Raw genomic sequence first — 12,683 nt, 5'->3', positions numbered from 1 at the left:
TATACCTGAGGAAACCTATCATAAATGAAGTCTCCATTGTCATAATTGATGACACCTTGATTTAATCAATTCCCTATCTTTGTGTCCAAAGTAAGAATCTAATGGGAGGTTAGAGAAGACTATTTATTGCCCATAGGCTTCTGGGACCAATCTAAATGCAGCTGTCTACTGCCTGTAAATCTAAACCACCACTGCATCCAGTGCAAATCAAAAGACAATTTGGGTACTGTCAAAATTGAATCAAAATGAATGACTTTGGGAACCAATAGACTGATGCATGCAAAGATTACCATGCATAGACCCAATGGCACATATTTTACAGCACTTCTACTCATTTGTCATGTGTTTGCCTCAGGCAATGTGTTTCATATTTTCTCGCCTTCGTGCTTTAATCACCAAATAGCCTTGATGTGATATTGATGTGATATTTTGTGTCGACTTTTCTTTCTTCCCCTGAAAGGTTATCACACCAATTTTCTCAGAAAAGTCCGGTTCAGCCAGACTCATTGTTTAGTTTTAATTTTCAGATAAATTTCCTCTTCTATTCATTTGGGAAAATGTGGTAAGTGCATTTTTTTTATTATATTGTTTTTTTTGAATTGGAACCTTCAATCTAGGTTGACTAATGCTTCCTATGAGACCATTGTAACATTTATGATATTATTTTTTCCAATAAAATAGTGTCACCAAACCTGCTTGCTACGTGAAAGATATGCTTAATTAAGAATGATTGAATACATTGATTAAATTTGCAGAATATTTCAGTCTTTTTTAGTATTTCAGCTTTTAGTTTCAACTGGATTATCAAATGCTGCATGCCAACCTTTCATGTGATTAAACAGGATATCTATATATACTTTTTGCAGATATAGTACAGGGTGATTGGATTTGCATTCAGATTAATATGCTAGAATAGAATCCTGCATAGCAAATGACAACCCTCATGCTTTTTCAAGTTCTTTTATTAATGATATTAATGATGAAGTTGAAGATTGTAATTATCATCTGAAGTATTTTTTTTAAGTTTGACTATTGCATAACATTACCTGCCTGAATATGACATTCATTAGCAGATTATTGAGAAGCTTGGCAAGAGTGAACATTTGGCAAGTTTGTGACTAATTTTCAATGAGCTAAGTGAAGGTTTTGCAGTGTATTTCCATTGAATGTCAGCACGAAAATGAAAGGCTCTTCATAATAATTGTATGAGCAGAGGTGTAAATCAATGGACTATCATGTAACTGGAATGTCATTAGTAATATATTCATTTTTTGTTGGCTGATAGCCTCTTTATCATTTGTCCTACTCCAGGAATATTTTTATCTTTTATGGGATAATCATGATTGGAATGTAAATATTATGCAACTAATTGTCTCAAAATATACTATGTTGCTCATCAGTGACAATATGAAATTTTACATTGCATATAAAATTTATGAAAGTTAATTTGAAAGTCTTAGAAAGAAATGTAGCAAAATGACAATATGCACTTCACAATGCACTCTTGACGAAGAGCTCAAAATCTATTAGTCTATTGAAACAGCTGCACCTTAGGAAAAACATTGTTTGATTCACAACTTTTTCTGAGATCCATTTATTATTCCGTATTTATTTACACAAGATGAAGAGGTATGAAGTACTGAAATTAAAATAAAAAACTCTGGCTAAACGTGGCCGGTCTGGCAGCATCTAGAAAAGCAGAGTTAACATTTTAAGTCTGGTGACTTCTTCAGAACAGACAGCAGCCAGGAAAAGGTGGTATTTATGCTGGAGGTGAAGTTAGATGGGTTGGGGAGAGAGTTGTGCAGCTAGGTGGAGATGGAGTCTTGACAGATACAGAGAGAAATGAAAGGGGAAGGCAGACAAGGGGATTTTTGATACTGTAGGAGAAAGTGAGGACTGCAGATGCTGGAGATCAGAGCTGAAAATGTGTTGCTGGAAAAGCGCAGCAGGTCAGGCAGCATCCAAGGAGCAGGAGAATCGACGTTTCGGGCATGAGCCCTTCTTCAGGAATGAGGAGAGTGTGCCAAGCAGGCTAAGATAGCAGGTAGGTAGGAGGGACTTGGGGGAGGGGCATTGGAACTGCGATAGGTGGAAGGAGGTTAAGGTGAGGGTGATAGGCCGGAGTGAGGGCGGAGAGGTCAGGAAGAAGATTGCAGTTTAGGAAGGTGGTGCTGCGTTCAAGGGTTGGGACTGAGACAAGATGGGGAAAGGGGAAATGAGGAAACTGGAGAAATCTGAGTTCATCCCTTGTGGTTGGAGGGTTCCTAGGCGGAAGATGAGGCGCTCTTCCTCCAGCCGTCGTGTTGCTATGGTCTGGCGATGGAGGAGTCCAAGGACCTGCATGCCCTTGGTGGAGTGGGAGGGGGAGTTGAAGTGTTGAGCCACGGGGTGGTTGGGTTGGTTGGTCCGGGTGTCCCAGAGGTGTTCTCTGAAACGTTCCGCAAGTCTCCCCAATATAGAGGAGGCCACATCGGGTGCAGCGGATGCAGTATATGATGTGTGTGGAGGTGCAGGTGAATTTGTGGTGGATATGGAAGGATCCCTTGGGGCCTTGGAGGAAAGTAAGGGGGGAGGTGTGGGTGCAAATTTTGCATTTCTTGCGGTTGCAGGGGAAGGTGCTGGGAGTGGAGGTTGGGTTGGTGGGGGGTGTGGAGCTGACAAGGGAGTCACGGAGGGAGTGGTCTTTTCGGAAGGCTGGTAGGGGAGGGAAAGGAAATATATCCCTGGTGGTGGGGTCCGTTTGGAGGTGGCGGAAATGATGGCGGATGATATGACGTATATGGAGGTTGGTGGGGTGGTAGGTGATGACCAGTGGGGTTCTGTCCTGGTGGCGATTGGAGGGCGGGCTCAAGAGCGGAGGAGCGGGAAGTGGAGGAGATGCGGTGGAGGGCATCATCGATCGCGTCTGGGGGGAAATTGCAGTCTTTGAAGAAGGAGGTCATCTGGATTGTTCGATATTGGAACTGGTCCTCCTGGGAGCAGATGCGGCGGAGACGAAGGAATTGGGAGTATGGGATGGCATTTTTACAGGGGGCAGGGTGGGAGGAGGTGTAGTCTAGGTAGCTGTGGGAGTTGGTCGGTTTATAGTAATGTCCGTGTTGATTCGGTCGCCCGAGATAGAAATGGAGAGGTCTAGGAAGGGGAGGGAGGAGTCTGAGACGGTTCAGGTAAATTTGAGGTCGGGGTGGAAGGTGTTGGTAAAATGGATGAACCGTTCAACTTCCTCGTGGGAGCACGAGGCAGCGCCGATACAGTCATCAATGTAGTGGAGGAAAAGGTGGGGGGTGGTGCCAGTGTAGCTGCGGAAGATGGACTGTTCCACATATCCTATGAAGAGGCAGGCATAGCTGGGGCCCATGCGGGTGCCCATGGCTACTCCTTTGGTTTGGAGGAAGTGGGAGGATTGGAAAGAGAAGTTGTTCAGAGTGAGGACCAGTTCAGTCAGTCGAAGGAGGGTGTCAGTGGAAGGGTACTGGTTGGTACGGTGGGAAAGGAAGAAGCAGAGGGCTTTGAGGCCTTCGTGATGGGGGATGGAGGTGTACAGGGACTGGATGTCCATGGTGAAGATAAGGTGTTGGGGACCGGGGAAGCGAAAATCATGAAGGAGGTGGAGGGCATGGGTGGTGTCCCGAACGTAGGTGGGGAGTTCTTGTACTAAGGGGGACAGGACCGTGCTGAGGTATGCAGAGATGAGTTCGGTGGGGCATGAGCAGGCTGAGACAATGGGTTGGCCGAGGCAGTCAGGTTTGTGGATTTTGGGAAGGAGTTAAAAACAGGCGGTGCAGGGTTGTGGGACTATGAGGTTTGAGGCTGTAGATGGGAGATCCCTGAGGTGATGAGGTTATGGATGGTCTGGGAAATGATGGTTTGGTGGTGGGAGGTGGGGTCATGGTCAAGGGGGCAGTAGGGGGAGGTGTCCGCGAGCTGGCGTTTAGCTTCAGTGGTGTAAAGGTTGGTGCGCCAAACTACTATCGCGCCTCCCTTGTCTGCCAGTTTGATAGTGAGGTTGGGGTTGAAACGGAGGGAGTGGAGGGCTGCATGTTCCGAAGTGGGTGGGTGAGAGTGGGTGAGAGGGGTGGAGAGGTTGAGGCGGTTAATGTCGCGGCGGCAGTTGGCGATGAAGAGATCGAGGGCAGGTAAGAGGCCAGCACGGGGTGTCCAGGTGGATGGGGTGTGTTGGAGGTGGGAGAAGGGGACATCAGAGGGTGGGCGAGGTATTGGCCAGGAGAGAAGAGGAAGTGGATATGTGACAATGAGAACTGTGGGTAGGAAACAATGGCTAGGCTATGCTGAAAGCAACCCATGTCATGACAGGACCAGTGTGTGGAGGCAGGTTAAAAAAAACACAAAGATGGAGACAGGCTCTAAAGCTATTGGACTCAATTTTGCAGGGTCCCCAAGTGGAAAATGAGGTGCTGTTCTTCAAGCTCGCACTGACTTGCTGGAACACTCCAGCAGACCCTTGACAAAAATGTTGGTGTGGGAACAGGGTGGTTTGTTGAAAAGGCCAGCAACTGGAAGCTCACAGTCAGTTTTATAGACAGAATATAGTGTTCAGCAAAGTGATCGCCCAGTCTGTATTCCATCTCCCAAGTTGGAGAAGACCGAACTGTGGATAGTGAATACAGGAAGCTGGATTGATTGAAGTGCAGGTATATCAATTTTCACCTCGAACGATTGTCTGGGGCCTTGGATAGTGAGGGAGGAGGAGGTAAATGGGTAGATGCTAGATGTTCTGTGATTGCATGGGAAGAGGCTGTGGGAATGTGAGAGGTGTTGGAAATGGAGGAGAAATGGACCAGGCTGTCCAGGAGGGAATGGTACCTGCGGAAGGTTGACAAGAACGGGGAGACGAGTAGGTGTCTGGTAGTGTCATCGTGCTGCAGGTGGCAGAAGTAGAGGCATATGATGATCCTTTTGGATGTGGAAACTAGTGGGTTAGGAGGTGAGGACCAGAAGGACCCTGTTGGTCTTGTGGGAGAGAAGAGAAGGGGTGAGGGTAGAAATGTGGGAAATGGGTCTGATATGGCTAAGAGCCCTGTCAACCACAATTCCAGGGAATCCTTGGTTGAGGAAAAGCTGGACATTTCTAAGGCCCCCAACACACCCCCCCACCCCCTCCACCCACGGAAAGTGACATCATCAGAACATAGAAGGAGAAACTGGGAGAATGAAATAGTCTTTACTGGAAGCAGGGTGTGAGAATGTACAGTCTGGGTAACTGTAGGAGTCAGTGGGTTTGCAGTCTGTTGGTGCCCAGCCTATCCCCAGAAATGGAAACAGATACTGGGGAAGGGTAGGGAGAGGTCAGAGATGGACCAACTGAAGATGGGAGTGCGGTGGTAACTGGAAATAAAATCAATTCAATTTTTCCAATTTCAAGCAAGAGATGGAAACAGCGTAAACATGCTAGAGAATGAGTTGTGGGTGTGGTTTGGTGTGCTTGCAGCTTCTGTTATTGATATTTTAAGGTCTACAGTTGATAGCCCCAGTACTATCAGTCATGGACACAGTCTGGGACGATCATGGTCAGTGGAACTTTCCCAATACAATCCGGGTGTGTGTTCACTGGATAGTGCTGAAGGGCCAGCACAAACAGTCAGGGCAATTGCAAAGCATCAGCTGCAACATAGCAGACAGTTATCTGATCAGTCATGTTGAGGGACTGGGCAAAATTACTAAGAGGTTTAGGACAATTTAGTCCTGGGTATCTGTCTGCTGATCTTCCAGGAGGGTGCAAGTGAGGTCACTAGGGCCAGCAGGAGGATCAATTGTCAATGGAGTGGAGGAGTTGAGGTTTGGCAGGGGGGAAGCAGAGGCATTTGTGGAAGTTGGGGTAGTAATAGCAGGGGCAACTCTGGATGAATGGGAGGAATATCCAACAGTACAAAGAGAGCAACACCCAGGTGGGAGGAGTAAACATTTTGATGGATGAAAACAGAATCCACACTTACTGGAAGTCACAATATTGTTACGATGAAAACATGAATCAGCAACTTGTATAGTGCAGCCACAGCACATTTACAATCAGTTCATTGCTTGTTATGCAAGCAGTGTGATGGTGCTTAGTGATTAGATGCTGATCAAAGCTGAATTGCTACATGTCATTGGATTTGGAAAATGAACTCAGCATCTCAATAATAATGAAGTTATCAGGAATAGCAGTGATAAAAGCTAGTATGGCTAAAGGGGTACCATTACTCTTGCAACTTCCAAGCATCTTATGTGTGTCACTTAATATTGCTTCATCGTCTGTCATGTAAGTGTATTGATTGTTTGTGCTGAATGCATTGTGAAGAAAAGTGAAGCATTTGATGTAGGTATAGGGTTTGAAGGGTGGTTGTGATGACCCCTACAAGGCCCATGGGAATCACTAGTTCATCTCCTTGTGGAGCTCATTCAGTATGAGTTCCCCAAGAAACAGGCAATGGCCTGTTGAGCTGGAACTCACCTGAACCCTTTATAAAACAGACCCAGACTCTGTGGTAATGTCTTTATCTCAGAGCTGGATGCTCAAATTCGAGATCTAACTATTCCAGAGGTGTGTAATAACATCACTGAACAGGCTGATTTAAAAAACAAACATGCAGACCCAGACCTGTTGACTGTCTGCCCTCTTCTGCGGTTATGTTGGTGCCTGGGTGTCCTTGGAGAGGGAGCAGATAATATTCTTTAGGCCTTTCTAGAGACATGGGCACTGCGGTGGCTATTGTGTTTTATTTTCCCTTCCAACTCCACATTGAATTAACCCCCTTCCCACTCTCCCCACCTCTCCCTCACCTTTGATGGTTTACTTTGCACATAAATTATTCATTTGGATGATTTACTACTGGCAGTTAATAGAAAAAAGAAATGCCATAGGTGATTTGGTGATGTGGTTATAAAAATAAAAGCAACATTCAGTTGTGTGTAAGAGCACTTGTCAGAATAAAAAGACTAAAGTGCACCCAGGGCTGGGTCTACAAAACTGTCCATCTTAGCATGATGTTAAAAACACACAACACCCAGGTTATAGTCCAACAGGTTTATTTGAAAGTGCTTCCAAATAAACCTGTTGGACTATAACCTGGTGTTGTGTGATTTTTAGCTTTGTCCACTCCTGTCTACCACTGGCACCTCCACATCGCATCTCAGCATGGTATTATTTTATGTACACCACGAGTAATGGTCCCATTTTGGTGTTAAACAAAAAAAAACGATGTTCCTGTCCAGTTGGGCTACCCGGGTCATTACAATTGAGCTGCAGGCACTGCCTGCGCAGTGACATCTGGTGATCACTGAGCTGGTATGAAATCATCACCAAGTTGCTCCATACGCTGACCCCGAGTGTGAATGAATGATGCAGGCATTTCCTTTATTATCCCTGTTCAGCATGACTCACTATGTGGTGAAGTGTGATCACTGCTCCCACCCCATCCATAGGGTATGATCTGAGATCAAAGCATCTCTTTCACTCTTATTGTGCCCAATTTCCATTGAGAGTCCTGATCCCTGCTCCTGGTGGCATGTTGTTCGCTGCAGATGCAGGTGGAGCAGGACTGAGGCCAAACCCAGGAACAGTTGCGGTGTGGAGGATGATGAGATAAGGAAGAGGTTGAGGCCACAGGGCTTACGATTTGTGGGATTGCAGGAGATCCAGAGGTCTCTCCCCATGATCTCCATCCTTATGAAGAGCAGGACACAATGCCAGTGCAGGCACCGCATATCCCAGGACATTGTGGTGAACTGTGCTGGCTGCTGGACTGCAACCTAAGACCTATGTGTTGGAGTGAGGGGGTCATCCTCTCCTAGTGACTGTGAAGGTGACAGCCACTCTGTGCTCCCATGTGACTGGCTCCTTCCAAGAAGTGACAGGTGACTTGTGTGTGGGGGGGGACGGGTTGATGGTCTCTCAGTCAGGCTCCCACAAATGCATCGGAACAGTTACTGATGCTATCCTTACAAGATCACACTGGTTCATTTTGTGCCCCATGCCGAGTTCAGTGTTGCGCCCTGTGGGGGGGGGGGGGGGGGGTGGTGGTGCGCAGTAGGATTCGGGAACATAGCTGAGGGCATGTTCAACCAAAACCTTGTTACAGCAAATGGTAAGGCAGCTGGAAATGGGGTTCCACTACTTGGATTGGTCTGAGCATGTCCACATCCTGGACAGATCCCACTGCATCATCCAATGCCCTGCACCATAGCAGCAGGCAATGAGGTAATGTCCATGATGCAGAGGGGCTGGGGGTAAGGGAACAGTCATCTAAGGAGGGATATTGAGGACATTGGGTGAAAACTACCATTGTCTGTGACAGAGATGAGTAGCATTGGAGGGTTGCTACAGAACCGCATTGACTCCAGTTATATTAGAAGAGAGCTGGGTGCCACAGTCATTGGCTGTAAAGTAATCTTTGGTCATAGTGCTGAAATCTGGTTGGCCTTATGGGGATGAAGGTCAGTCTCTGTTGGTTACATTTATATTCCCTTTTGTTTTCTGTATTTGTCTAATTGCTTTCCTTTATGTGATGTTACCTGACTGGGTATTGCAAGATTAGGGTGTCATGGGGCATCGGGGGCAGGGGAGCACTGACTTAGAGAAGTTGTCCAGATGGAATATAGTTAAGGACAGGAAACTTGCTGAGGGGCCCAACAGTTAAACAGAGTCTAAGCTTAAAAAATGGAGTTGTGCATGTGAGTGAATCACAGCCATACTGTCGATGTGCCATGTGGTTCTGTAGTTGTTGTAACTTTAATGCTGCTGGTGAAGGGCAATGCCAGATTGCCAATACTTGCCTCAGTACACACTCTGTTTTCAAAGATTGCACATTTGCAAGAAATGTTAGTCTTTTGGTGGATGTCCAATGAGTGGTGGGTTTCTTCAGGAATGGCATATGGTAAAACGGATGAGAGTAGAAGGATCTGGATGTAAATGTGTACAGATCATTGAAAGTGGCAGGAGAGGTGAAGCAGTTAAGAAAGAGTACAAGGTCCTCAGCTTTATTAATAGGGGCATAGAGCATAACAGCAAGGAGGCAATGTTGAACTTGTATAAGACACTTATTAGACTTCAGCTGGAGTGTTGTGTGCTGTTCTGGATGTTATAAGAAGGATGTGAGTGCATTGGAGACAGTGCAGAAACAATCCACAAGAATGTTTCCAGGGGTGTGAAACTTCAGTTATGAGGATAGACTGAAGAAGTTGGGATTGCCCTCCTTGGAGAGAAGAAGGCTAGTAAGAGATCTGATAGGGGCTTTCATAATCATAAGCATGTTGGATAAAGTATATCAGAAAAACTGTTCCTGCCTGTAGAAGGAACAAGAACAAAAATGCAACCATTCAGAAGCAAAGGAACAATCCGGAACCCTGTGACCCCCCCTGCCCCCCCAACCAACAGCAGCATATAGTTAGGGGCTGGAATCCATGCCTGCACGTGTGGTGGAGACAACTTCACTTATGGAATTTAAGAGTGCATTTGAAGATTATTTGGGTAGTAATAATGTGCAAGAGTATGAGGGAAAAGCAGGAGATTAGCACTCGGTAACGATACTTACTTAGTGAGTTGGTGCAGGCACAGTAGGTCAAATGTCCTCCTGAACCTCAATTCTCCTGTAACCCTGGTAACATAGAGTGAAAATGGGACTTGAGAAATGCCACAGAAGCATGGTAGGTAATCATGTGACAAATTTGGGAAATAGCATGAGAAATGCTGCTTGGCCTCATGATGAAAAATTGACGTACTTGGACTTAGCTACGAAAAGGATGATTCACCCCCATAAATTTATTTATTTCCTAAAAGTATTTGTCTTAGTTTATCAATAACAGATATCACAATTTTATAATCTGTTTTGCTTTGGCCGACTTGGATTTTACATTTCAGATGCATGTGTTTTAAAGGATTTCAGAATAGATTGGCGTGGAGTTCAGCCAGATAGATCAGAATATCGCAGTTTGTGCCAAGTTTGATAACCTTAACTGTTGTTGCTTGAGGAATGTGTAGTAGATTTTTGTCTCCCTGGACTAAGAAAAACAAAATAAATCAGGCTGCCTGTCCTTGATCATAATAATCCCCTTTTGAAACTCCTTGGGTGTGATGCTCTGGGGAGATTGGCTTTGAGTTTCATGATGATGCCTCTACAGTGGGATAATCTGCCAGCTCTCACTCTACAGACAAAATGTGTGTTTGTAATGAATGGTGCTCATTAGCTATGAAACAACAAGTGACTTTAGGAGATGGGATGGATGAAAAGAATTGGCAACAAGACGTAAATAACATTCCTTGAAACAAATAATTTTAATGAGAAACAAAATCCCTCCCAGCAGGCGATAGTCTTTCGTTGTAGATAATGACTTCCTAAAACATTTCTCATCAGTACAGTTTAACATTTGATGGTGCAGATCTCCCAATCTGTTTGGACGCTGCAGAATTGGAATGCTTTCACTTCGCAACTAATTCATTGCTCATTGGAACAACCTAAAAAACTTATAATTTACCACTATCTTACAAAAGTAAGTGAAAAAGGTTATGTTATCTGGCTGGCTTTGCTATGCTACTAACCAGGGTCTGAGACATTTAATTAAATACAAAATAAAAACAAAACGTTTTTCAACATCCAAGACAATGATATGACTGGTTCTAGTCAGTTATCATTATTCATAGAAACAATTTAGATCATTTGCTCTCCTTTTGATTCCACTTTTCCTAACCACCATGAAGGCTTATATTCCAAACAATGTTATAGAGTCATAGAGATGTACAGCATGAAAACAGACCCTTTGGTCCAACCCATCCATGCCGACCAGATATCCCAACCCAATGTAGTCCCACCTGCCAGCACCCGGCCCATATCCCTCCAAACCCTTCCTATTCATATACCCATCCAAATGCCTCTTAAATGTTGCAATTGTACCATCCTCTACCACATCCCCTGGCAGCTTATTCCATACACATACCACCCTCTGTGTGAAAAAGTTGCCTCTTAGGTCTCTTTTATATCTTTCCCTCTCACCCTAAACCTATGCCCTCTAGTTCTGGACTCCCCGACCCCAGGGAAAAGACTTTGTCTATTTATCCTATCCATGCCCCTCATAATTTTGTAAACCTCTATAAATTCACCCCTCAGTCTCCGACACTCCAGAGAAAACAGCCCCAGCCTGTTCAGCCCCTGTCTGTAGCTCAGTTCCTCCAATCCTGGCAACATCCTTGTAAATCTTTTCTGAACCCTTTCAAGTTTCACAACATCTTTCCGATAGGAAGGAGACCAGAATTGCACGCAATATTCCTACAGTGGCCTAACCAATGTCCTGTACAGCTGCAACATGACCTCCCAACTCCTGTACTCAATACTCTGACCAATAAAGGAAAGCATACCAAACGCCTTCTTCATGTAACATGTAACGCCATGTTACATGATAAAGTTGCACAATCATTCCACAATGAGTGAACTAAGTATAAAGTCCCTTTGAAAATGCACGAAAGGTAGATCCCAAGTGGAATGGAAATGTTTAAAATTCATATTTGCAAGAAGGTAGCTTCAATAGAAGGATGTGGATGTATATGATCATGAAGGTGACAGGACAGGTGAAGAGAGCAGTTATTTGAAGTTAGACACTCTGAGGTGCCTCATATAAAGCCCTTGATTTTATTGATATACTGCAGTGCTGTTAAGGAAGTTAGTCACTGTTTACTTTCCTCACATGATTCAGTTTTGAACTTGTAACCCTGGAGACTGAAAATCTTTATACATTGGAACTATAGATTGAAACATACTGTGTCATTGTTCAAATAAGAGAGTTAATTAGTTTCCAGTTAATGAGCAATGTAACTGATTCAAAAATGTAAAGTAATTATATTATCTTGAGTTATGCCAGTGCAAAGGAGTTACTGGCAATGATCTCTTAGCTGGCTGGCCACCACACAGTGTTTACATCAGATGATTGACATTATCACTGAAAGATTAAAACTGGACTTGGGCAGAATTCTTAATTGCAATTCTCGTTTAAAAAAATATTTTGAAAAGTCAATGGGAAATGCTATGAAATTGATCAAACTGCAACTTATCAAAGGCTGCACCAGCACTAGATTTTGAAAAGGTCTTGTTGGTTTGAAAGAAACATTCCCATTTATGTAGCATTTTTCTTGATCACTGGATATTTCAAAGTACTTCATGTCCAGTGCAGTCACTGTTGTCATGTACAAAATGGGAGAAACTGATCTGAGAGCTTAAACCCCCACAAACAGCATGCATTAATGGCCAGATGACCTGATTTTGTGATGCTGATTGAGAGATAAATATTTGTTACTGTTGTATGTGCAACCGAATGAAATCCACACGGTTCCCCATGTAGTGAGTTCCTTAAACGATGTCTGCACCTCACCATGTGCTGGGTTGCTGCCACAATCTTCTCTGAGTGTAGGGATCTGGAAGGTCGAGTGTGGCAGAGGAAAACCACTTAGAGTCCATCTGGCAGAGACTTGTACTGAACAAGTAGTTTGTTGCATGTTGGCAAATAGTTACAGGCAGCATTGATAGTTGTTTTGCAAGGATTGTGAGCTGGACCTGGATGTTTATATTCCCCTGAGATGCTAAGCAGTTCTGCCCATATGATGACTTCATTGTGGGGTGTTCTCAAGGCACTCCTCAATCTTAACCCTTTCAGTGACTTGGATGCATCTACAACAGTCAGGACAACAGTAAGAACTC

At 44.5% G+C, this 12,683-nt stretch overlaps 1 protein-coding gene across 3 annotated transcripts in view; it reads left to right on the top strand.

Moving 5' to 3' along the window:
- The window catches only part of LOC140495791 (kelch-like protein 4), a 319,048-nt gene that overhangs the window by 86,268 nt on the left and 220,097 nt on the right, over nucleotides 1-12,683 (top strand). The window contains exon 1 of one of the 3 annotated variants that reach the window (XM_072594904.1): nucleotides 548-562. The exons of the other annotated variants lie outside the window; for them this stretch is intronic. The gene's annotated coding sequence lies outside the window, so the exon portion shown is untranslated. Of the gene's footprint in view, nucleotides 1-547; nucleotides 563-12,683 lie in introns of those variants that run through there. 3 annotated transcript variants of the gene reach the window in all.

The sequence above is a fragment of the Chiloscyllium punctatum genome, chromosome 25, assembly GCF_047496795.1.
Source record: "Chiloscyllium punctatum isolate Juve2018m chromosome 25, sChiPun1.3, whole genome shotgun sequence".
In the NCBI taxonomy this organism is placed as follows: Eukaryota; Metazoa; Chordata; class Chondrichthyes; order Orectolobiformes; family Hemiscylliidae; genus Chiloscyllium; species Chiloscyllium punctatum.
Note: the sequence above shows the minus strand (reverse complement) of the source record. Positions and strands in the feature narration are given on the sequence as shown.